General features: G+C 25.1%; 1 protein-coding gene across 3 annotated transcripts in view; it reads left to right on the plus strand.

Moving 5' to 3' along the window:
* The window catches only part of LOC111686939, a 360,960-nt gene that overhangs the window by 117,458 nt on the left and 217,555 nt on the right, over window positions 1-25,947 (plus strand). The window contains exon 1 of one of the 3 annotated variants that reach the window (XM_046945548.1): window positions 20,328-20,359. The exons of the other annotated variants lie outside the window; for them this stretch is intronic. The gene's annotated coding sequence lies outside the window, so the exon portion shown is untranslated. Of the gene's footprint in view, window positions 1-20,327; window positions 20,360-25,947 lie in introns of those variants that run through there. 3 annotated transcript variants of the gene reach the window in all.

The raw sequence follows: 25,947 nt of genomic DNA on the forward strand, positions 1-25,947 counted from the left end.
TAAAAGCAAAGCAGAGCAAGAGCAGCAGAGCAAGAGTAGCAGAGCGAGAGCAGCACTAATGTTTTGTTATTGGCTAGAAATATGAAATTAAGTATGTAGAGCCTGGATTAAGTGAGAACCTATAAAAGGGGACTTTCTGGTACTTTTTCGTTCTTCAAAAGGTATTTTTTGAAATTTCTATAATATTGAACCTAGAAACATGAAATTAAGTATTCATGGCCCGGATTAAGTGAGGACCCAAACAAGGGGAGTTTTTGGTACTTTTTCGTTTTTCAAAAGGTACTTTTTGCAATTTCTACAATATTGAACCTAGAAACATGTAATTAAGTATGTATGGCCCGGATTAAGTGAGGACCCATAAAAGGGGACTTTTTCGTTGTTCAAAAGGTACTTTTTGCAATTTCTACATTATTGAACCTAGAAACATTTAATTAAGTATGTATGGCCCGGATTAAGTGAGGACCCATAAAAGGGGACTTTTTGGTACTTTTTCGTTCTTCAAATGGTACTTTTTCCAATTTCTACAATATTGAACCTAGAAACATGTAATTAAGTATGTATGGCCCGGATAAAGTGAGGACCCATACAAGGGGACTTTTTGGTACTTTTTTGTTTTTCAAAAGGTACTTTTTGCAATTTCTACAATATTGAACCTAGAAACATGTAATTAAGTATGTATGGCCCGGATTAAGTGAGGACCCATAAAAGGGGACTTTTTGGTATTTTTTCGTTCTTCAAAAGGTACTTTTTGCAATTTCTACGATATTAAACCTAGAAACATGTAATTATGTATGTATGGCCCGGATTAAGTAAGGACCCATAAAAGGGGACTTTTTGGTACTTTTTCGTTTTTCAAAAGGTACTTTTTGCAATTTCTACGATATTAAACCTAGAAACATGTAATTAAGTATGTATGGCCAGGATTAAGTGAGGACCCATGAAAGGGTACTTTTTGGTACTTTTTCATTCTTCAAAAGGTAATTTTTGAAATTTCTATAATATTGAACCTAGAAACATGTTATTAAGTTCGTATATCCCGGATTAAGTGAGAACCAGTAAAAGGGGACTTCTTGGTACTTTTTCGTTCTTCAAAAGGTACTTTTTACAATTTCTACAATATTGAACCTAGGAACATGTAATTAGGTTTGTATGGCCCGGATTAACTGAGGACCCATAGATGGGGACTTTTTGGTACTTTTTCGTTCTTCAAAAGGTACAAAAGGCTTTAAACACATCATGGTGAAGGGTATATAAGATTCGGCACAGCCGAATATAGAACTCTTACTTGTTAAGTTACTTTTTCTATTAAACCTTAACAAACCAATACAATAAGAACTCTAATACTTTTACCACAATATTGTCTCTTATACACATAAGGGGGATAAACTGAAATCACAAAAAGGGACCACAAGTTAAATCCTTTAACAAATGAAAAACAATTTATAAAGAATATTGTTTTGATGAACCAGAACGAATGAAATAATAAAAATAAAAACGATCAAATTATATGTTTTGTATAAATGACATTTATTTAAAGACCAATAATATTATGTATTCTTATTTTCCTTTCAAATCAAAGAAAAAAGGGTTTAACATGATGACCAATAAATGTTAAATAATCATCGAGAAGAAAGCATAAGGAAACGGTAATATGACAAATAAATAAAATGTATTTTCATATAAAAATAAAACTCAATCATTTCTAACCACAATAAAAAGCTTAAATATGATTATATTTGAAATTTACTTTTGTTATTCCTCTTTAATACAAACGAAGACAAAAGGTCAACGAGCATGAATGAATAAAAGAAAGTCTAAGGTAGTAAAATATAAATTGCAGCTTTAGATAGAAATTCATTTTATTGTTAGTTAGCAATGGTCAAACTATTGTTGTAAAAAATAAACCTATCTAATGTAAAGGGAAAACGTAGAAAAAAAAATGTGATAAAAAATATTTGATTTTTATTAAACAGATTTACAGCAACCAAAGACTTTGAAATGGTTTATATAGTAAAATTACTTAATATGTTTTACCGAAACCGAAATAATATAATAAATGTATAATATTTCGGTTTCAACTAATTTAGCTAAATTTTCTAACTCTCTTTTTCTCCAGCTTCTTTATATTTTCTAAGCAAAAAAATCATTCATTATTTTCTACATTAATCACAATTACCAGCAGCACTTCCTTAACACTATAAATTTGTCTTATAAATTTTTTAAATTCTTTTTTGAGAAAAACTTGAATAAAAAAAAATAAATTTTGCAAACTTTACTTACAATTATGCAACCACTTGACTCGTTTATAAAATATCTATGTTTTCCCCACATTTTTATATTTTACACACCTTCCCTTCCCTTGCTATTATTCTTCTAAATCATCTTATAACCAATTGCTTTCATTATTAGCATTTTGTAAATCCTCGAAGAGTGTTCAAAGTTTCCTTGTTGGTCCTTAAGCTTTCTGTTTTTATATGTTTTTTTGTTTTATGCAAATTTAATTTTTTTACTTAAATGCACTTGAAAATACAATTTCTTTCATTCAATTTCTCTAAACATTATTTTGCATACAATGAAGAAAATGACGGAGTGAATGAATAAATGTTGAAGTTGCAAAAGTGTTCACATCAAATGTTATTAAAACAATTTGCTAAAGTTTTCTTTGTATTTTTCTTGTGGAGACCAGGGAAGGGGATTGCAAAAAGTGTGAAAAAACAATTTTGTTTTTGTTTTTTACTTTTTATTGAGAATGATTTTGTTAGTGAAATATTTAAGTTGATAAATGTTGGTTATTTTAAATTATTGTAAAAGTTTGCAAATAAATTTTATTTGTTGAAAGCTTTATTGTGTTAAAACGTTTAATATAAATAGCAAAATATAAAATAATTTTGTGAAATTTTACATTTGTACCAAGAAAATGAAAGCAATTTTAATAAAAGGCAAATTTAACTAATTTTTTAAGAAATTTATTTTTTGAAAATAATCCAAAAAAAGGAAAATTTAAGAAAACTTTTTTTTAAGGTAAGATTTTTTAAAAATTTTCCATGAGAAGTAGAATTTTTCTATGATCGAAAATTTAACCAAAATTATATATAAGAAAACATTTAACATCAAAAGGTATAAAACTAGAAAATTTATATAAAATTTTTTTCTATTAAAAGAAAATTTATTCTTCAAAAACTGTTCTTTTCTAACAAAATTTATAGAAAACTTTTCTATTGAAACCAAATTTATTCCAAAATTTTCTATTGAAAGAAAGTTTAACCAAAAGGTTCTATTGAATGAAAACCTTTGTTATTAAAAGAAAACTTATATGTTTTACTTAAAGGAAATATATCCAAATTTATCCAAAAGTTTTCCACTAAAAAATAATTTATCATTTTCTGTTAAAAGAAAATTTATCAAAATATTGCTTGTTAAAAAGGAAGAAAAAAAAAACGTTCTCAAAAAAATTTTATTGGAACCAAACTTATTTAAAAATATTTTATTAAAGAAAATTAAACAAAATTATTTTATAAAAAGAAAATTTATCAAAATATTGTCTATTAAAAGAAGAGAATTTCCAAAATTTTTGTATTGAAACCAAACTTATAAAAATATTAATTAAAAATAAAATTACCCAAATTGTTTTAGAAAAAGAAAATTTTTAAAAATTGTTTTATGAAAAGAAAATTGATAAAAATTGTTTTATAAAAAGAAAATTTATCAACTATTTTCTATATAAAGAAATTTCTCTAAAAATTGCTATAAAAATAAACTTAAATTTCCTATAAAAAGAATTACGATATTTTAAATTAAATAAAAGATAATTTATAGAAAATTGCCTTCAAATTTAAAGGTTGACTTGACATAAACATATGAATTTGAAAAAATTTAATATTTCTAATTTAATTTAATAGTAAATTCGTTAAAAACAAGTAAGAGTGTTCTGTTCGGCAGTGCCGAAACTTATATACCCACCATCAATCATTTCTGAAAAGGAATGCTTCCTAAGTAATAAACAGTAATATTTTAGAAAAGATGAAAGTAGTTTTTGTCAGATTTCATCTCTGTTCTCGTATTTTTAAGTCAATATTAAGCGTAAAAGTCAAGGGATCGAGCATTTACTGCACGTAGAATTCTATAGAACAATTTCTATTAATACAGGTCTTGTTTATGTTGAATTTCATCGCTGTTCCTATAAAATATATTTATGTCAAATTTCATCGCTATAGATACTTTTTTAGGCAGTTATAAGTGTTTAAATAATTTTCTGATGGGGATCTTATATGGATTATATGGTCCTTTTAAATACTTAAGAAAAGATTAAGGTTAATATAATTATATATACATGCATGCTAGTGCCGAATATTACTGATATAGACGCTTCTTTTTGCCAGGTGTGTTATGTTAAAGTCATTTTTTTGAGAGGACTTTATATGACGGCTAGACGAAATCGAAATCAAAATAAATGAACTCTGCAAAGTTCTTGCTAGCTTTTTCCATTTGGACTCTTTCATGTTTTCAACAGACAGACGGACATGCCTAGATCTTTTAAAATTTAATAAGGATCCAGAATATATATACTTTAATGGGTCTCAGATTTTTATATGTTACAAACAAAATAACAAAAACAATATACCCTCCACCTTTTTTGATGGTAGGAATAAAAATTTAGAACAAGTGTTTGGTAATTGTGAGTGTGTGTGAAGGTAATATATGAGTAGCACTTAGAAAAAACTACTACTATAACTACAACAAGTTGAAAGTTATTGGAATATTTTTAACTTGAAGTGCAGGCAGGAAGTTAACAAATGCATTTAACATTCGATGAAGAGGGTAAACACAGATTTAGGCTCTTGAAATCTATACATATTTACTTCATACATAAGTATGACCTCGTTGGTAGGATTAAAAAAATAGTTTGAATTTTTTTTAACAACATACAAGTTTAAAACAAACTTTAAAAAGTAAATTTGTATTTTTTTAAAATTTCTGTAAATTGTTGACGTCTGCCTAATATTTAATAGTTTTATTTTTAGAATAAAATTTCTAAACTATATCGATTTTAACATGCTTCTCTAATTGATTTAACATCCCTATTAAAATAAACTCACTGAGTAGTTTTTTTTTTAATAAATGCAATTTGTTACAATCACTGGTACTTTGAACCTCTAGTGCCTGCATAAAAAACACATACATACACCTGCCATCAATACTATAAAAATACCAATGTCAGTTCAGGATTTTATGAATACAAATTCATACATAAATAAGGAACAGAATATTTTACATTAAATAAAAAACAATAACATTATGTAGAGCGTGATGATGGAACACTGTTGCATGAGGAAAAGAATATACAAATTATTACATTTATCTCCATTTTCACTTAATTTTTTTAGAATTTCTTAAAAATTACTTATAAATAAACAAGTTTACAGCTTTTAATTAATTATTTTTGTTTTGCATCTTTAAATTAAAATAAACAAATGCTATTTATTTATACAACTCTGTTGTGAATTATAAAAAAAAGAATTTTATATGAATATGTATCTATGTATAACATATGCATATTTGCACAAGAATTTTCAACGGAAATTCAATTTATACACTAAAGTTCATTTGTTTAAAGGTGCCTGCAGCTCTCACACACAAATGTTCCACTTATATACTCTTACAACCGAAGAACAATACGGTAGAACGGAGTGACAATTACAGAATTAGATTTATATGTATGTGATTAATTAATTGTCAATTGCAAAATGTACAAAGTACATACTGATTGATTACAATTTTATTTTCAATAACTAAGTACACTGAAAAGGTTACTGGATTATTATGGGAGGATACTGGGGGGTACGTACGTTTTGAACACATAAATTCGTATTAACCACTCAATAATATATTTAATGTCAAAATAAGGATACACTGTTTCCTTATATAACTGCGGGTAATGAATACAAACTAACATATGTGTGTTTTGGTTAAACGACAAAAACTTTTCAAAAAAAAAGAAGAGAAAAGTATAAGGAAACCATTACTTGTCGCTACACATCACTGAAAACATGACAACGAATTTAAATGAATAACCAACCGTGAACACACAGACATCCAAACATATGAAATAAATTAACCTTATTCATTAGGGTGGCTTACTCTAAAATAAGTTTAAAAGGGTTTCAAACTTTTTTCAAAAATTGCTACTTTATACAAATTTCTTCATCCGATTTTCCTAGTATGTTTATATTAAAACAATTTGATACATTTCCAAGGACTTGTGTCTCAAATGTTGGATTTTGTTGTAGTAACCAACATAATTAAATTTTATATTAGAGCTCCCCTAAAACCTGTGCATTTATCTACATACATATGAACTAAAAACATACATATGTAATCTTGTTCATATACTGATATACATAAATAAGTTTTATATAGATATGTATATATCATGCATATAAATTTCAAGTCTACAGTTAACACCAATACATAGAAAATAAACACTTGAAAATTCATCAACCGACTGTCAAATATGAATTTTTAGAGAGTTTTTTTTTAAGTAAATAGTTCTTTAAAATATTTAAAATAGAGTTGCTGACTTTGGGAGTACCGAGTTATCGTTTCATATCTATTACCAAATAAAATATATTCAGGCTTCTTTAAAGCCTATTGAAAGCCTATTGAAGTCAAATTGTGAATTAATATTTATTTGTGTGAGCCTAGGAAGACGAAAGTGCATAGCTTGATCGTTTTGGTTTGTAAAAAAGACTTTCATAGGTCTGCGACCAATATGCCCCCCTATTTTTTGATAGCAAGTATAAGGAGATCAAAATTGGTTCTACCAAAAAATTAACAATATGTCTTTCAGGTGCAATTTAATCTCCAATTTCTGTACAATGTTAAAAACTAATTTTTAATCGCTTTCAAGTTACCACTTGCATTACATAGAAAGGGTTTAGTAATGACTTACAAATTATTATATACGTAATTACTTACTTTTTATCCTAACAATAGATGCAGTGAGTGTATCTTTTACTTACTTAATTCCTTATTTGTAGGTAAGGACTTACCTTACTACTTCTTGTAAGGTTATGTCAATGCCTTTATCACTATATAATATCGTAATATGACTTTTAATTTTTTAAACTAACGATTTCAATCAAAATAAAGAAAAAGGTTAAATAAATATTTGTTTTTGGTTGTCTACACATTTAAATGCGAAAGTCTCGTTTGTTTTCAGCGCCACTGTTAATATGCATCGAAATACAAATATGCATGCATGCTCAAATTTGTACACAAGAAAAGAAAAAAAATACAACAACAAATATATAAAAAATACTTTTACATTAATAAACATTGGTTAAAAAGACAATATGTTTAAAAGGATTGTTGATTTTTGAGTTTTTTCTTCTTCCTTTTTCCCCAGATATCAAAATGTGTATGTGTGCAACATCTTTTTGAATAATTTTTCTGTATGTTTTTCTTTTGTATATTAATACGGTAAAAATCATATGAAACATATAGATACAAATAATTTGCACATCAACCAGAAATAAAGGGAGATATGGGTAACCAGAAACTCCTACATACCCATACTTTGTATCCCCATCCATTATGAGTGAGTGTTGCATGTTGCAGCAAATCCAACAACCAATGCATCAACAACCACTTCGTTGTTAATTCCAAATTGATGCTGTACAAATGTGTTTCTGTATTACAAATATGATGATGTTGAAGAATCGGAAGTTCTTTCAGACACTTTAGTGGCAGTTGTCAATATAGTGTAGTTTTGTTTTTATATGTGTTCATGGAAGGAAAATTGTTAATCTTTGATGGAATTTTAAAGATGTTATTGGATTTTTACAACATCAGCAACGACAACTTTATGTACAATATTTGTGCTTTTTGGGAAGAGGATTAAAATTGAGTAATACACAATTTTATACAAACATTTTTTACCTTAAGTAAGTAATAGTTGCCTTCAGTGGAAAGTAAAATCAATATGAATTCGAAACTTTAGAAACTTCTTTTATATTTGTTTAAAAGAAAAAAATGTTTCAAAATAGAAGTTTGGTTGTCTTATGAAATTTCTAAGTTTCTATCTTTCAACGAATGCTTTCTTATTGTTTTCTCTTTATATATCCTGGCAAAATGTTTATACTTTAATATATGTATAGGTTTTCGATAACACAACAAATACTTACACGTTTTTGTTTTCTCCTTTCCTTTTACAAAATGTACGTAAGGAAAAAGATTTTTAATTACATGAAAATGTCGTGTTTTTCTTTACAATGCAAAGTCAAAGTAATGTTAGTTGTAAAGCAAATAGTAGACAAACTTATTTGTCTGATTCTTATGATTGTTTTCCCTTTAGTTGATGTATTAAAAACTATATTTGAGCTTTATTACTTTTGCAGCAACATTTTTACAGACTTTTTGTATATTTTTTTTCTGCTGTTATTCTCTAAAAGTAGAAAATTGTAATGGTATTGCAATTAAAAGCATAAAAAATATAAAAGAAAAATATTGTTGCCAGTTCAGTGCTCATTTAGCAAACTTATTTCAAGGGATTTTTGTAATGTTTTGTAAGAATTAGTTATATATTAAAAAATTTTTAATAAAAATTTTTTTCAACATTTTTAAAATATACAATATTTTTTTTAATTTTTTTAAAATATTATTTCTGAACATAGAAAATTGTTTCGAAATTATTTAAATTGTCTCTAAAACGAAAATTTATCCGAAATTATTTATAATAAAAATATGTATTTTAAATTTTTTTAAAGAAAATTTAACTAAAATTTTTTTGTAAATAAAAATGCATAAGAAATTTTTAATTCAAAAATATCTAAAATTTTCTATTAAAAGAAAATTTATGCAAAATGTTTTAGTAAAAGAAAATTTAAGAAAAATTTCTAGAAATTATAATTTATCCGAAATTTGCTATAAATTAAAAAAAATTAAATTATCTAAAATTTTGCATAAACAAAAAATTTGTCAAAAATTTGGCATTAAAAGAAAGTTTTTGAAATGAAATTTTTCAAAAAAATCTATAAAATAAAAGTTTTTCAAATTAATTAATTAAAAATGTGTGTAAAATTTTCTTTGAAAAATATGCTATTCAATTTGTTAATGAGAAAAAATCCACAATTTTTTATTATAATAGAATTTATTCAAAATTTTCTTTTACAATCAAATTTGTTCAAAATTTTTATTTAAAATTAAATTTATCAAAAATTAGTTTTAACCAAATCAAAATTGAAGGTGTTAAAAATGTGGGTTAAATTAAAAATTTATTATAATTGTAATAAAATTATGGAGAACTTTTTACAAGAATTTTTATAAACTAAATTTTCAATGTTATGTAGTGAGTAAGACATCGAACTAACGAACCTGAAGCTCAGGTTCGTATTCTGCGTGAGCACTATTTTGTTTTTAAAGCAAAACCACTTTTTAACTCCTTATTTATAAGTACTTATCTAAATAGTGATTTGTAAGCTTGTGTGTTACCAATGAGGTAAAATGTGCCTTTTTATCATTTCAATTCTGGGAATATTTCCCTCATACAAAAAAAAATTCATGCATTTAATTGTTATTAGTTTCATTTGAAATTTGTTACTTAACCCAATAGCAAAACACAAAAATCTGCAATAATTAGCAAATGATTACATTACTCTCTCACATTGCTATTTCAATATTAATTATAACTGTTTGATTTCTAAAAAAAAATTGTCCAGCATAGATTCTAATAAAACGAATTATAAAATTATTCATTCATTTGAATGCTTGTTTTCATTTTACAGTTTATATTTTTTTAAAACAGATTATACTTAATAGCAAATAACTAGTATTTATTTGCTAAAAGCAAAATAAAGTTTTAAAAATAAAAACTGTATAATAAGTAAATGTCATTTCAATTGCAGATTAAAGTTAGAAATATACAGTGAAGTAGTATAAACTCTACTCATGCTGTTTATAAGTGGCGTCATAGAAAATTATATTGCCATCAAAGGATAGATAGATATGTAGTAGATAAAAGATACAATAGTAACTAAACTATACTTATAGTATGAATTTTTTAATAGAAATCACAAACTTTCAGTCATATATAGTTACACCGAATAGAAATGAACACAACAGACAAATTATACTAAAGTCACTCATATGTAGATGATACTATTTATACGTATGTATGTGTATGACCTACTGTGTAGTTTTCGTAGAAAAATCTGTTTTTAAAAATAATGTCATAGATTTGAACTACATGTAGTCATACATATGTATATTGAAAGAAACTTTTAGATTTTCATAAATATATCTTCAACCAAGGGCGTGTGTGTGTGCTTATATTTTTCAGCAAGAGATATGCAGAAATGTTTCATCTCTTTTGTTTTGTCTTTCATAATGTTTTGATGCCAATAAGTCTAGAATGAAAAGAAAAAATCTTTTTTTTTACTTTTTTGTAACAGAGTTGTGAAAAAGGAGTAAAGTTACAATATTCAGATATCAGGAGAAAACATTTAATGTTAAAAGCTTTTGTTAAAAACTTCTATTTCATCAAACTAGCTTTTCCTCCAAAAAAATCACTTTTCTCAATAAATCAATTAAATAAAAAATAACAAGTTTTAAAAAATATTTAAAAAATTTAAAAGATAAAAATAAAATTAAAAAAAAAACACTTTAATATTATTGACACACTAACTTGCTTTAAACACTTTACATTTTTTTAAATAAAAAAAAACTAATGCAAAATATAAAGCCCCTGAAAGTCTTTTTAAGTATATAACATTTTTATATTATTATAAATAAATTTGTCTTTGTTGCTTTGATTATGTGTTCGCATACCTTAACAACAATTTATAATCGAGACAAAAAAAGGACACAATCAAAATAATGGGAAAGACAAACAAATGCATATTCTTTTAAAGACAAATAAAAACATGAATATCAATTGTTATTAAAATATTCTTTGAAACACAAAAAAAGCTTTTATCTGAATAGTTACGGTTAAATTCTAAGGTTACTTATTGTAGGATTCTTTTTAAATATATTGAGAAAATTTATAAGAATATTATATAATTATATCTGCTAGTAAATATTTTTGTAATATTTATCTAAATTACAATAGAATGTTCAATTACATATTTATGCAAATGTAAAAAAATGAATCCCCTTATTCATAAACAGAATTTTATTTTATTAACGATTTATAAATCAAATTTCATATGAACATTTTGTTTGATAAAACTTTTGTACAATAAAATGTTGTTTATGAATGAGGGGTAAATATATTTTTTAGATGTTAAAATATGAAATATTTTATATTGTTGAAAGGAAGTTTTTAAGATAGTTTAGATATTTCCTAAATGGTCATATAAAAAAGTATGGTCATATGATACTTTAATTTTGAATTGATTATTGAAAGTTTTGTGAAGCTTCTGTGACGACTTACCAATTAACGTCATAAGAATTTCCTACCCAATATACTTGCATTTTACTCAAGTACTTGAGCTATCTAATCTATGACCATTGTTGCGCCTTTGCTTATCTTCCGAGATGCAAAAACATCACTTCCGTTTTCAACCACGCAGATGGATAGCCTGTGTTGAGTCGGAAACAGGTAGACCGAAGTACGAATCCTTCAAATCAGCCACTATGTTCTTACTTATAGATCTTACTGATGTAAATCTGGTATGAACAGAGTTTTCTATAATCATACCTGTATAACACCCGTAACAGTTTTGAAATAAAAAGTTAATATGCATGTGAAAATATATTCCAGTTATATAAATTTTACGTACTCCGATTTTTATAATCAGCTTTTATGTCTTTATAAAAGGACTTCAAAAGGACTAACAATAATATTTAAAAGAATATTTAAAATATTTATATGTATTGTATGAAGCAAATATTGGTATCAAATGGACGCTGGAAATCTGTACATTTTGTCGATATTGTGTGAAAATTATTGTTGCACGGTATAATATACCTTTTTTTCATAATCGTTCGATATACTCACTGTATTTATAAGGGCTGTTAAGACCCGTATAATCCTACATTCATCCTGTAAAAAAGTCCTGTGGACAACTTTCCATGCATAGAACCATTGCAATTAAATATTTGTAATTTTAGTAAAAGTTTGACAATTACAATTACTTGAAATCGTAAGTAAAGTTGTAATAAAGGAATTACCAATTGCTACTATTTGTAATTATAAAGGAAATAATTTACAATTACACTCCTCGTATTAGCATAAACATTTCGAAATTTATTGCAATGATATAAAAATGTTCTATAAAGATAAGGCAGGCTCCATAAAATTTTGTTCAAATCTTTTGCAATATTCCATTTTACAGCCTATAATCAGAAAATGTTTGTTTATTCTATATGTCATCCCTATCAGAAACTACTTCGCTATCTTTTCGAACTAACTTTTTCCTTTAGAATTAAAGAGAAGAAATTTAGTGTACAATACATAATCATTTATTGCAGACATTATTACCTGTAGGCTAGCTTTATCATTATATAGACCATAGTATATACTGGTATATAGATTTAAAAGTAGATTCCCAGCTTCGTTTTATGTCCCAGTTTAGAGCCATACTATATACAAATTAATTTTACCATATACTTATTTTAAAAATCCACTTCCCTAATGTAGACATGTCTTCACAACCAAAACTACTTTTACTGCTGCATGTTGATGTTTAAACAATTTTTCTGTTTTATTTTCTTTTTTCTCGGTTTTTTTGAATACGATTTCCAATATTTGCATATCGAATCAAAACACACACACATATCTCAAAACAACACTTTACAAGTATGAATATGTTTTTGGGTTTTTTCTTTTTAATTCTGTGAAATGAATGAATGTGTGGCATTTTGAATAATAAAAACAAAATTTATATCAAACTTAACAAGTTTGTCATACATACTCAAACATTAAACAACAATTTTATGTTAGTTTCCGGTTCCTTATAAAAACGAAATACGAAAAAGTGTATTTTTATATTTTGTTCTTGTATTATTTTTTTTCCAGTTATTGCAAATTTTATTTATATATGTGTTTATTGGTGTTTGTGTATATGTATTCTATATGAATGGATGAGTGTGTGCGCATATAAAACTTCAATCGGCACTATAGCAAGTCACGTATTATGGCAAAATAACCATACTTATGTATGTATATAACCGAATTGCGATTTATATTTTGCTTCCTGAAATAAGTTTAAATAGTTATGCAAATAGAGTGACACATATCGTTTAGTTTAAGATGATGGTTTTCATTTAAAACAGTTCTTGGTAATACTTCAGGAAGTCATAAATGAATTAAATTTTTTATAAAAAGAAAAATAACTCGAAGATTTTCTATAACAAATTTTGATAAAAAAAAATAAATTTTAGAACATTCCCAAAAAAGAAAAACTATAAAAAGAAAATTTCCCGAAATTTTTCTTTAAAAATAAATTTTCTCGAAAATATCCTATAAAAATAAGATTTTTGGAATATTTTCTATATAAAGAAAATTTCTCAAATATTTTCTATAAAAAAATTCTCGAATATTTTGAATATAATATCTTATCAAAATGATTAAGTTTTCATATTGACGTATATTGTTTCTTTTAATAAAAGAAATTCATGTTTTTAAATCTGTTCTTTTTCTCAAATATGCATATATGTACTTTACACTGACATTTCAATTTTAATCCAGCAACTTAATAAAACTCTTCGAATTTTCAAAAGCTTTGTCATTTTTTAAAGCGATATTTTCATCAATTTCTTTTCACAAAAATAGGTTTTTCAAACAGCCAATTAAAATGTCTAGTTTACACTTTACATTTTTTAAACTGTAAGATTGAAAAATAAAACAAACAAAACGTCTTTAGCTTTTTTTATTTCCCCAGTTTTTGATTGGTAGACGACGTTGACAATCTTAACAAAGGAAGCAACAAATGGTAAATAGTATGTCAAAGTGTTCATCAATCCAGTCTTATACTCACACACAGTCACATAGTTACTTGCATACACATGCTTAAATAGTTAAACAAAATCAGTCATTTTCAACGGAAAACCATTGTAAATATCGTTGTTATTGTATTCCTGATTCAAATCCTCTATACTTATACAATTCTTTTTTATCCGTTTTACAGACAGAGGCGAGCAGTTAAACGTATACACAACATAAGTCTGTCAATAACTGTCTGTACTGTCTTTCAATCACAAACATACGGAATAGAAAATAATCGAATTGAAAGCGATTGCCATCGAAGGGAATAATACATTTCTAGTAGCCTAGCCTCAACTAAACTCTCAACTTGTAAGTTGGATTTCTATTGGGGGTTTATATTGGCTGGCTTTTGTATTTTCTACAATTTTATTTGTATGTTTGTCTTTCACGGGTTGATGAACTAGAATTTCCGTTTTTTTTCATTTTACTCAAAATATTTATCTGACCATGTTTTTCTTTTTGTCTGTTTTGTAAGTTATTGCTGCTGTGTTACATGTAGCAAAGATTCACGATTTCATTTTATTATGGCTTATTTTTTGTCTAGATATTTTCAATATTTGTACATCTGTTAAGATTTTGTCTATCTGAGACATTCTTAGTTGTTTGTTTTTTGAAGTTTGATTTACACTGTCAGTTGTTATTGTTATATTTATAGAATTTCCTTTTTTCCTTTAGAGTCCTTTTAGTAGTCCTCCTAGTTATTGTCTTATAGGATTTCATACAAATATGTTTTTATATTTTGTTAGTTTGTTTGTTCATTTTTTCTTTTTGTGGGTTAAGCACTATGGTCCTAAGTTATTACCTTAGAACCATTCAAAGATTAAAAAAAATAAAAAATTAACAAAACAATAAATAAAATAAGAAAATATAATCCAATACCATACACAGGAAGAAATTTTTCTAAAAGAATTGATGAACATTTTCTGTAAAAAAAATAAAAATAAAGTTTCATTAAAATTTTCTATAAAAAATTCTCGAATATATGTATATGTAAAACAATTATGAATGTATAGTCGGTCATGGCCGACCTTATAACACCCTACACCAGTATGTTTAAAATGCGGATTATTTTTTAAATAATAAAGCTTTTAATTTTATACCTTAATTCCGGAATAGTTTTACTTATTAAAAAACAAAATTTCTATAAGAGGGATCATTGGGATAGATAAATTTACGTCTACTTTAAAATTTCCATTACAAAAATTAGTAATGTATATGTAGAACATATAACGTAATTATAAGACCAAAATTCCTATTCGGAGTGTACGGAGGCTATGCAAAATACCGTTTTCAATTGCATTCGGCCTTGGGCCAAAAGAAGACTATGTGTTAAATTTCATCAAACCATCCCAAAAAATTGTGACCTGTATAATGCGCATACAGACAGACGGACGGACAGACGGACTTAGCTAAATTAACTCAAAAAGTGATTCTGAGCCGATTGGTATTCTTGTAGGACCAAAATGTTCGAGCGTTAAAAACTGAATACAAACGCATAATGTGTTTATGTATGAGTTTGTTTATTTGTATATTTCTTTGAGGTCTATAGACGAAAAAACGTCTGAACCGATATTCTTAAATTTACTTAAAGGTTGCCTACCTCAGAAACTGCCACAGCTATGGTACTGAAATTTTTGTCTATATTAAGGACAAAATGTGCGGACTTTCAGTAGGGGCATGGCACTTCCTGTACGATTAAAAAAATCAAATTTGCTTGTATATTTTTCAAACTACTGGAGCTAGAACCTTCAAAATCTTAATGTACATTTTTTATATTGTTTTTAAGAAAGCAATGCACACTGTGTATAGCTGGTATTCCATAAAAATAACATTTCTCGAAAATTTTCTTAAAAAATTAATTTTACTAAAATTTAAAAAGAATTTGTATTACTGCTTTTTATGGTTATCAAATGAATCAATTCCATTAATCAATTCTAGCATTATTATAACATTAACCCATTGTGAAAAATTCAAGATTTTTCTCAAAAATATTACACATGTATATATTTATATGTATGGGTGTGTGAACTACACATACACGTACTCTATTAAATGTCAATATTAAATTTATTTTATATATATTTTTTGTTATCCTTTTTCAAACTGGCATTTCCTGACAATCCATTGTACGAGCATGCATGAAAATTGTATTTGAATTTTGCCGTTGCCTTTTTTCATTGTTTTTCTGATGGCTGGTTTGCAGTGAACTTTTGTTATAGTTTATTTTTCGTTTATTCTTTTGATATTGTTGCTGTATTCTGCAAATAGTAAAATCAAATAAATATACATATAGACATTTTGTTGTTACAGTATTTATATTCAAATATTTCATTTTTACAATGCAAATATGTATGTATTTTATTGTTTTAGTTAGTTTAAAAAGGGAAAAAAATTAAATTGTATTTATGATTTTTTCTTAAAAAAAAACAATAAAGAATGTGTTTATTTATTCATTCGCATATTAAGTTAAATAAAAAGTAAGCACAGAGTTTTGTAAAATAACAGATCATCTAAGTAATTTCTGAAATTGACATTTTTTTTTTGTAAATCTTTCAGATTTTCATAACCCAATTTCTGATAACATGAAATCAGTCAAAACACAAAGCGTTTCTATAGAAAAATTTTGTAAAATATTTTCTATAAAAATAAAAATTTATGCCCTAAAACAAAAATATTAAAAATTTTCTTTTCGTTAATTTCTTTTCATAAACCTCATTTACAATAAAATCTTTTAAGCCTAAACATTTTATTAATTCAAATAAACAAAAAAAAAAAAAAAACTCAAAAAAGTAAAAAGATATTCCAAAAATGAATTAGTTATTGTCTTTATAAGAAATTGCCAATTATCATCATTACGGCCAATTAAGAATTTTTCGAAGTAAATTACATTTCATTTACAGCATTCTATTCTGTTCTATTCTATTTCTTTTGTTTTATTTTTTCTCATTTCTTTTAATTTATTTGTTGTATTTTTTCTTTTTTTTAATTTTCCTTGCATACATTTGTGTCTGAATGGTATAATGGAGTAATTTAAATTGCTTGTTAATTATTTTACACAAAATGATAAATTTGCCCAACTGCCTTTTTAGAGGTCTTCTGAAAACTCGTTGGTCATTACACAAACTTTGTGTTAAAGTTTTATTTAGGAACATCATGGAAGATATTTAGCAAACAGTTTTTTTGTTTATAATTTTATTTACATTTTTTTCTCTTTTAATTTACACTTTGGGTTTATTTTTTGCATTTGTCTAAACACTGAGAAAGTTAAAAGTCATTAATAATTGAGAATACATTGTTTTTTATGAATAACTAAAATAAATAAACCAATGGGGTTTAAAGTAATTAAAGGATAAAATATTTATCATGAGCTTTTATTAAAAAATTTTGATAAAAAATAATCATATTTTTCTTTTATAGAAAATGTTTTCAACAACTTGTTTATAGGAAATGTTGTTAATTCTTTTCTCTTAGAAGTGTTGAACTACAGTTTTTATATTGTTTTTTTTATTTTGGAAAATGTCTAAATAAATTTTTCAAGAAAATTTTCTCTTTTTTAGAAATATTCTAGAATTTTTCTTTTATAGAAAATTTTTAAGAAATTTTTTTATAGACAATTTAAAAAAAAATTTCGAGAAAATTTTTTATAGAAACATTTTTTTGAAAATTTTTTTATAGAATTTGAGAATTTTTTTTTTATAGAAACTTTTTGTGAATTTTTTAAAGAAATATTTTTAAGAAATTTGCTTTTTATAGAAATATTTTTTAGAAATTTTCTTTTTATAGAAACTTTTTCGAGAAATTTTCTTTAAATAGAAACATTTTGGAGAATTTTTTTATAGAAACATTTTTTCTTTCTTTTTTCTTTTTTTTGAGAAATTTTTTTTTATGAAAACATTTTCCAAAAAAATTTCTTTTTATAGAAACCTTTTCGTAAAATTTTCTTTATTTTAATATTATAATTTATATAATATATTATATATTATATATTATTTTCAAGAAAGTTTCTTTTTATAGAAACTTTTTCGAGAATTTTTTTATAGAAATATTTTCGAGAAATTTTCTTTTTATAGAATTTTTAGAAAAGTATGTTTTTTAGAGAATTTTCAAGAAATTTTCTTTTTATAGAAAAATTTCGAGAAACTTTCGAGAAATTCTGTTTTTATAAAAACATTTTCCTTTATAGACAATTTCATTTTAATCATTTAAAAAAAATTCCAGAAATTTTCTTTTAAATTTCTAAAAATTTTCTTTCATAGAAACATTTTTTACCTATTTTCTTTTTAAAGACAATTTTTTAAAATTTTTTTAAAGACAAAGTTGATAAATTTTCTTATTTTAGAACATTTTGATGAATTTTCTATTTTAAGACAATTTTGATAAATATTCCATTTGCGGAAAATTATGTTTAAATTTTTCTTCTAATAGAAAATTAATTTTCATTAAAATTGCAACAATTTGTTTGGTTTTTTTCTCTTTAAACAAACTAAGAATTTATGTGGTTAAAATTATTTTCCTAAATCTACTAACTAATCTTAAAAATAGAATATTTTAAACAATTTTTTAAGATGCTATAATATATTAATACATTTAATTGGGAATTATCCGAAACACTTGGAAATATTTAATATAAATAATTATCAAACAAAATAGCCTTAAGTTTTGTAACTGCATATTTTCAATAAAAGTAAATTATAATAAAACTTAAGTTAAATTTAAATTTAAGTCGATATAGAGCACATTAGTCTAAAACGCACACACATACGCAAATAAAAATAAATACAAATTAAATTAGAAGAGATTTTGATTAAAATTTTATAACTTTACAGACAAGTTAATTTGACTAATAATCATCAAAATTAATCTATATTTAAGTATATTTATATGTTAGTTTCTCTGCAATGACAACTAAATCGTAATTTTATTTACCAGTACAATAACAAATAGTCAATAGTGGCTGCTTGACAGACAGACATAAAGACTGGTTGACTGCTGAGCATTAAATACTATATTTAATTCTATGAATTTTAAAATATTTTAGCATAACAAACATTTACAAAATGCAAAATCTCTTAAGTACATATTTGCTATTAAACAATAGTTAGAGAGTGAGTATTTGTAAGTGTGTTAAACACACACACACACTCACTTGCACATGTGTTCAAACAAATCCTTAGATATTTATAAATGAAATCATTATCCCATTATTCTAACAATAGACTTAAAAGGCTTCGTTTTGTTATTCAGTAAATTCTTGCAAAAACAACATTAAGATCTAGAAAATAGTCATCACTTAAATTTTATTCTCTTTTAAGGATTTACAGGATTCGTTTTTCTATTTTAGTAAGTTTAGTTTCTTTTTTAACTTAGTGTAAGAATATGTATTTTTGTCCGTCTTTCTGCCTGTCTTTTTCTTAAGCAATTGAACTGCTATGAAAAGCAAAGAAAGTCGTTTTTCTTTATTTTTGAAACATTTAACAATATGTCGTCGTTGCAATTGTCATTTGAGTATTTTCTTTTCCTAAATTGCATGACTGTGTGGTTGTGTGTGTACTCTGCTCTAAAACCCTACAATTCAAAGTGAATGTCTAGTACTCTAATGTAAGGATTAGCTTACTTAGTATTTACATATATACGTACATGTATGTTTCAAATTTAACCTAAAATGGATACCTCTACTCCTAGTAGAGCTGCTGGTATTTGTGTCATTTCAAAATAAAATAGAAAATTTTCTTAACAACTATTTTCTTATAAATGTTTATTCTTTGAAGGCTTTTATTGTCTTCTCCTTTTCATTTCGAACAATCTTCTTCTACAATTCCTATTATTGCCAATGTGTTGGTGCATCCTTGCACGCAGCATTCACACATATACAGTCTTAACGACAAGTGAATGGGCAAATTGTCAAGTACATTGAACCTTTAGTTTGATGCATTAAATAAATTTTATAAACTAATTTTGGTTTGAAAAAGAAAATTCAAATGCCAGATCTAAAACACAAAAAAAGACAAAATAATGTTGTGCTTTCCTAGGAAAACTGTCGGTAAGGATATAAAAAAGTAGGTCATTTATGTTAAAGCCAGCAATAGAAGAGTAAGTAGCAGGGATAAAAACATACATACAATTTGTATTAAAATTGTAAGCGTTTACTAAGAAAGTTTGCAAAAAAGGACATAGATTTTGAATCACAAATGTATGTTAATCGATGCAATAGAACTTTAATTCTATGTTCTTTTTCATAGAAATGTATTTTTGTTATAAATAAAAGTAATTTGGTATAATTTAAATTTATTTTACAATTAATTTTTTTTGTTTTTCTTTACAGGTACGTACTGAAGATTTGGATATGTTTTATAAATATTTATATCAATTGGAGTAAGTTGCAATTCTAAAATAAATTATTTTATAAGATATATAATAACTCAATAACTCAAAGAACTCAATTTCCTTTCCTTTTATTTTCATTACCAAATTTTCTGAGATTATCGATTACCTCGATTACAGAAATTTTCTATACTACCCACACAACTTCATTAATAGATTAATAGACTTCAACAGAAATGTACATACGCCCAATTTTTCGATGTGTTACGGAATGATAAATCGCGTTAGCTTTTCATACAGAGACTAAACGAAGTTTTATAGTTTACATATCACCAAACTAGTTAATCAGCTGCGCCGTTAACACAGACTCAGAAATGATCCACACTAATTAGAAAGTCCCAACGAAAGCCCCCCAATTTGTCCGACTACTGATCTTTCATAAGGAATATTTTAAAAATCAAAAACATTTTTCTAATAAATTAGCTTAAATTCTTGCTAGTTTATTATCTAAATAATTTAAAATTAACTTATTCTATTTTCGTATAACACAAAGAAATGTATTTCCTTTGAACACGTTAATATAATAATCCTACACTCTCACATACAATTTATTTAGTTTAAAAAAAAAATTGTTTGTTTGCCTTTCAGGCAATTTTCTTTTAATTTAATATAGACAACAACTTTAGCTATTGAACCAATACCATTTTATACTTGATTTTTCTCTATTTAGGAAAAGAAAAAAATCTTTTCATTTATTTGGAAATGTTTTTTTACACAACAAATTTTTCTACAAAAATACACCCCAAAAAAATAACGTTAAGGTATTAGAGAAAAAGTAAATTAGATTTTCACTTTAATAATTTTAATTTCTATTTAATTTTCTAGCTGTTCCTTTATGCCTAAAGCTTCCTTTTGTTAGATTTGGAAAAATAGAAAACGTTTTAGTCTATAGCTAATTCAAAGGATATTTAATAGAGAAAAGGATACGTAATATTTGAAAAGTTTTCTATGCAGCCATTTATTCTTTCATACTTTTCATTCATTCATTAATTTCATTTTACTATACACATCATTAAATTTTATGTACATTTTTTTTTGGTTTTTTGCTTTTGTCTATATTTTTATGACTAAAATTATAATGATTATGGTGATAATCTATTGACTACTCTTCTTATTTTTATCATTTAGTTTTATATACACATATTTTAATGTGTGTATGTATGTATGTGGTGTATTTTACACTTATCGAATAGTAACTGAAATCTGTATGTGGTTGTGTTTTTTGGTTTTATTTCTTTTCGGTTTTTATGGTATTTTAAAAATCTTTGACAAACATCTATTACTATTAGATATAATAAATTTACACATACATATGTTTAATAGGGTGGCGCAGAAACTGCTTTTAATATATTTTGTAAAATTTATTTTTCAAGGCTTTCTTAAATCATCTATTAATTGGTTCCTAGGTTTTTATTAAAATTTTGATATGATATTAAAAAAGTTTTAACTTTTCAGAGTTTAATATTTTTAAATTAAATTTTTTGTATTTCATTCAATTGTTATCTCCCTAATACACATTTAGCCTTATTGATATCCTTAGCTTTTATTGTTTATTTATACGAGTACTTCTTGTCTAACTGTCTTTCTATCAGTCTTTCATTCCGTATTTTATGATTATTTACTATTTTTATTTGTTCATTGTTTTATTCTACAGTTTATTTATATTCTCTTTTTTTTATAACCTCCAACAAAATTTGGATAATATATTAAATTTGTCAGTCCATATGGAACAAATCCAAATATTTGTTCTTTATACTTATTAAGTTCTAACAGTAAATCACGAGTTTTTAACGTCAACTTTTAGATATTCCTATTTTTCTGACTTCGGAGACCAAGTCCGAATCAAGGAAAAACTAACATTGAGAAGTATAGGGTTAAAAATGTAACTGCTTACAATACATTTAGTTATTCATAGGGCATTCTTAGACTCCTTTTAAATAGTTATTAAAAAGTAAGTTCTTAAGTAATTACAAGTCATATTCTGGGAGTTTTTTTGGCGCTTCAAAAGAATCAGTTGCAAACGGTACAACTTTCCAGTATTGGATTTAAATATTTTATTGAACTACAATTATTTTTATATAACAAAACTAATAATTCATAAACAACATTGATCAAATACAATGTTCAAAAACAGTGTTACAATACATTAATAAGTTAAAATAACATATTTAACATCCAGTTATGGTTATACTTTTTTCTTTTTTGGTCTTTCGGCTTAAAAAGAATCAGTTGACTCTAATGATCTAGTCGTTTTTGCATAAAAGATAAGAAACTTTCGATTAATTCGAGTGCTTTGCATGTGGTTTCATTTATGGTCAAAGTAAAACATGTTGTTTGATCTACGAGTAACGTGTGAGTTCTACTCTCTTGTAAGAAATGTAAATTTGCCAAAACATTTAAAAGTTTGCCTTACTTTTTTGGCCACTTTGAAATACCGTACGTGAAATTGCAGTTATCCACAAAAACTGCAATTTTTTTTAATAGTTTAAACGTACTTTCAATTTTTTTTTTAAATTTTCTTAATCTGGAAAAAATTTTTTTTCTAATTATTGAAGTTTTAATTTTTGTTTTTGTTTAATTTAAAATTATTTTCACTTGTTATACTTGTTTTACTTTGTTTATGATAATTATTTTTAATTCAACATATAGATTTATTTCTTATATTGATATATTGCCTGATATTGTAAGACCCAAAAATATTGGTCCTACACACCAGCTTAAAGTATACCAATAGATTCAGGGCCACTTTCATAGTCGGTGTCTGTTTAATTTGTTGAATGTTGATACATATTTTTCTGTTGGCACAAGAGAAATTGAAATTGGAGGTCATAGTTCTGTTAAATGATCTTGTATCTCTACAAAACCTCCACAACTTAGATTTGCAGAGGGCCGATTTTCCTCCCTAGTAACATTTGATCTCATACAAAATTCCTTTCAGAAAATTACTTGAAAGCCAAAAATTCACTCATAGATACTATTATATATCGGCTATCGTATGGTCGACAATATTATTATTTGTTGGTCATCTAAAATTCGTTGTAACCGAATATAATATTCTTACTTGATTTTTCTATCTTTGCTCTGTTTAACTTTTGTTTGTATATAAGTATGCGTGCATAAATGTTTGTATGTCTCAAAGTTTAAGTGTTATATGCTGCCATATATACTATTTATCCACATATAAATTCGTATAATATTTATAGTGTATGATGTGGTTGGTGGCTTGTATTTTAACATTTTATTTCAAACGATTTGTTAGCAATAATGTTAATAAAAATATACTTTATGTGTCACCACAATAAATATTTTTATGACCATTGAATCTCTTGCCACTACAATAAGGGGCATAATAATAAAACATATTGATAAACTAGTAAAAAGAAAAAACAAAAATATATATATATATATATATATATATATTATATTATATATATATATAATATATATATTATAATATATATATATTATATATATATATATATATATATATATATATATATATATATATATATATATAATATATATATTATATATTATTATATATTATATATATATATGGGGAACATTTTTATGTTCTGTATATGAGTGTATGCAAAACTAAATATCTCCTGTTGTAAATGCTAAAATTAAACTCTGTCCTTAAAACATTTAGAATCGTAAATAAACGACGATATAAATTTTGTTAATTCATCTGAAAATTTTTTTAAATCTGAACAGTATTTATACTAGCTGTTATATTTATAATTTTTCTGAAAATAAAATTTGGAATTTAGGAAATATGTTTCAGAAAATATACCCCTTAAATATGATTCCAATTGTTGAACTTAAACAGAAAATCTACACAGCAACTTTTTATTATTTCTATGAATTTTTTTATTTTTAAAAAAATATTTATTTAAAAGAATTTCTTAATTAAAACCTTCACATGCAGATTTTCATTAAAAACATAACATTTTTTTTTGCATATGTATATTAAATATGCATTTTTAACTCATATATTTGCATAAGAACTGCAGAAATGTTCCCGCATATACATGTTAAAATACTACATTAAATTTGTGTGTATGTATTTTCAACGGATAAATATTTCAAAACTATAAAATATTGCTGCTTTATTTCAACAATAACTTAATAATAATTTTGGATAAAAAGTTTTTTTTCAGGATGAAAATCATATACGAAATAATTTAATATTTTAATGTTTCCATTTAACAAACTTACTTTACGTACTGCATGTTTTCTTTGCCATGAATAATAATGATGTTTATAGTATACATGGTTTATACTTTTAAAGAAAATATTTGTTTGAGAAATTTTTTTAGGTCAGATACATAAATATTTATTTACTTTTCATTAGGCAATGAAATTTTAAGATATTTAAGAAGGATTTTTTTTAATAAATTAAAGTATAAAATCGATATTAAAATATGAAATATTTAAATTAGCTTAAAAGTAAATTTACAGGAAATATACATATTATGTATATTTTCTGTACTTGATAAATATGTATGTACACTAGAGTGTCCGGAGGAACAGCCTTTTTAAGAATTTCATATAGGAATACCGTGTACAAAACACGGGAAAATATAAAATATATTTTAAAATCCTGACCTAAGTGAATTTTTTGAAAAATAAAATATTTTAGATTTTTTATGAAATGGATCTTAAAAATTCCATATTTTTGAGCTGCTTGCTGCAAAAATAGTTTAAAAATTTGTGTAGAATATTTTGTGTTCACAGTGTGATATTTAGTGGGTTGGAGAGGAATATCATTTTCGCTTTTCAGTGAAATGGGTGTCAAAATTGTCGTAATTATAAGTTCATACAGATAAATATTTAAAAAATAGTTTGTCATTTAGTCCATTTTTTATTATTTTTTTTTTTTATTTTTTTAAATGTTCCCCTTATAATATTTTTCTGAGAATAGCTCAAAATTACGGAATTTTTGACACCTAATATGAAAAGATTTCAATTTTTTTAATATATTATACTGAGATGAAGATTTTGAATCGCAGATAGGGAAAGTTTTTTTTAAATTTTCTCGCATTTAGTGCATTGGAAGGCTTTGTTAAGAGATGTACAAGGGACACCCTAATGTACACATATATCCAATAGACCGACTCACTCTGTATAAAAAGCAAAGACTTGTTTTTGTTACCTCTCTCAAAGTGTTCCTTGCTTTGTTTTATGATGATTCCCAAAATATTTTATGTCTAGCCATGACCTTTCTAAACCAAATTAAAAAAAAGTTTTTTGGATTTTTTTAATTTTTGTTTTGTTTTAAAACAAAATATCCAATATGGGGTTTCGTCTGAAAGGGCTTTTAAAGCCGCGTTCAATGATGTATTATATTATATATTTTATATTCCAAAATATTTAAAATTGTTAAGTTTTTCACTAATAAAAATATAATGTATGGACAATTTTGCGCACAACTAGATCTGGCTTCAAAAAACCTTTCAAATGATACCACATATTGTATATTTTGTTTAAGAAATACTTTTTTTTTTTGGTCCAGCTCAAAAAAGGCCACCGATAGACTAGAAATATTTTGGCAACCATTTTAAAACATAACAAAG

Source organism: Lucilia cuprina, chromosome 3 (genome assembly GCF_022045245.1).
Source record: "Lucilia cuprina isolate Lc7/37 chromosome 3, ASM2204524v1, whole genome shotgun sequence".
Classification (NCBI taxonomy): domain Eukaryota; kingdom Metazoa; phylum Arthropoda; class Insecta; order Diptera; family Calliphoridae; genus Lucilia; species Lucilia cuprina.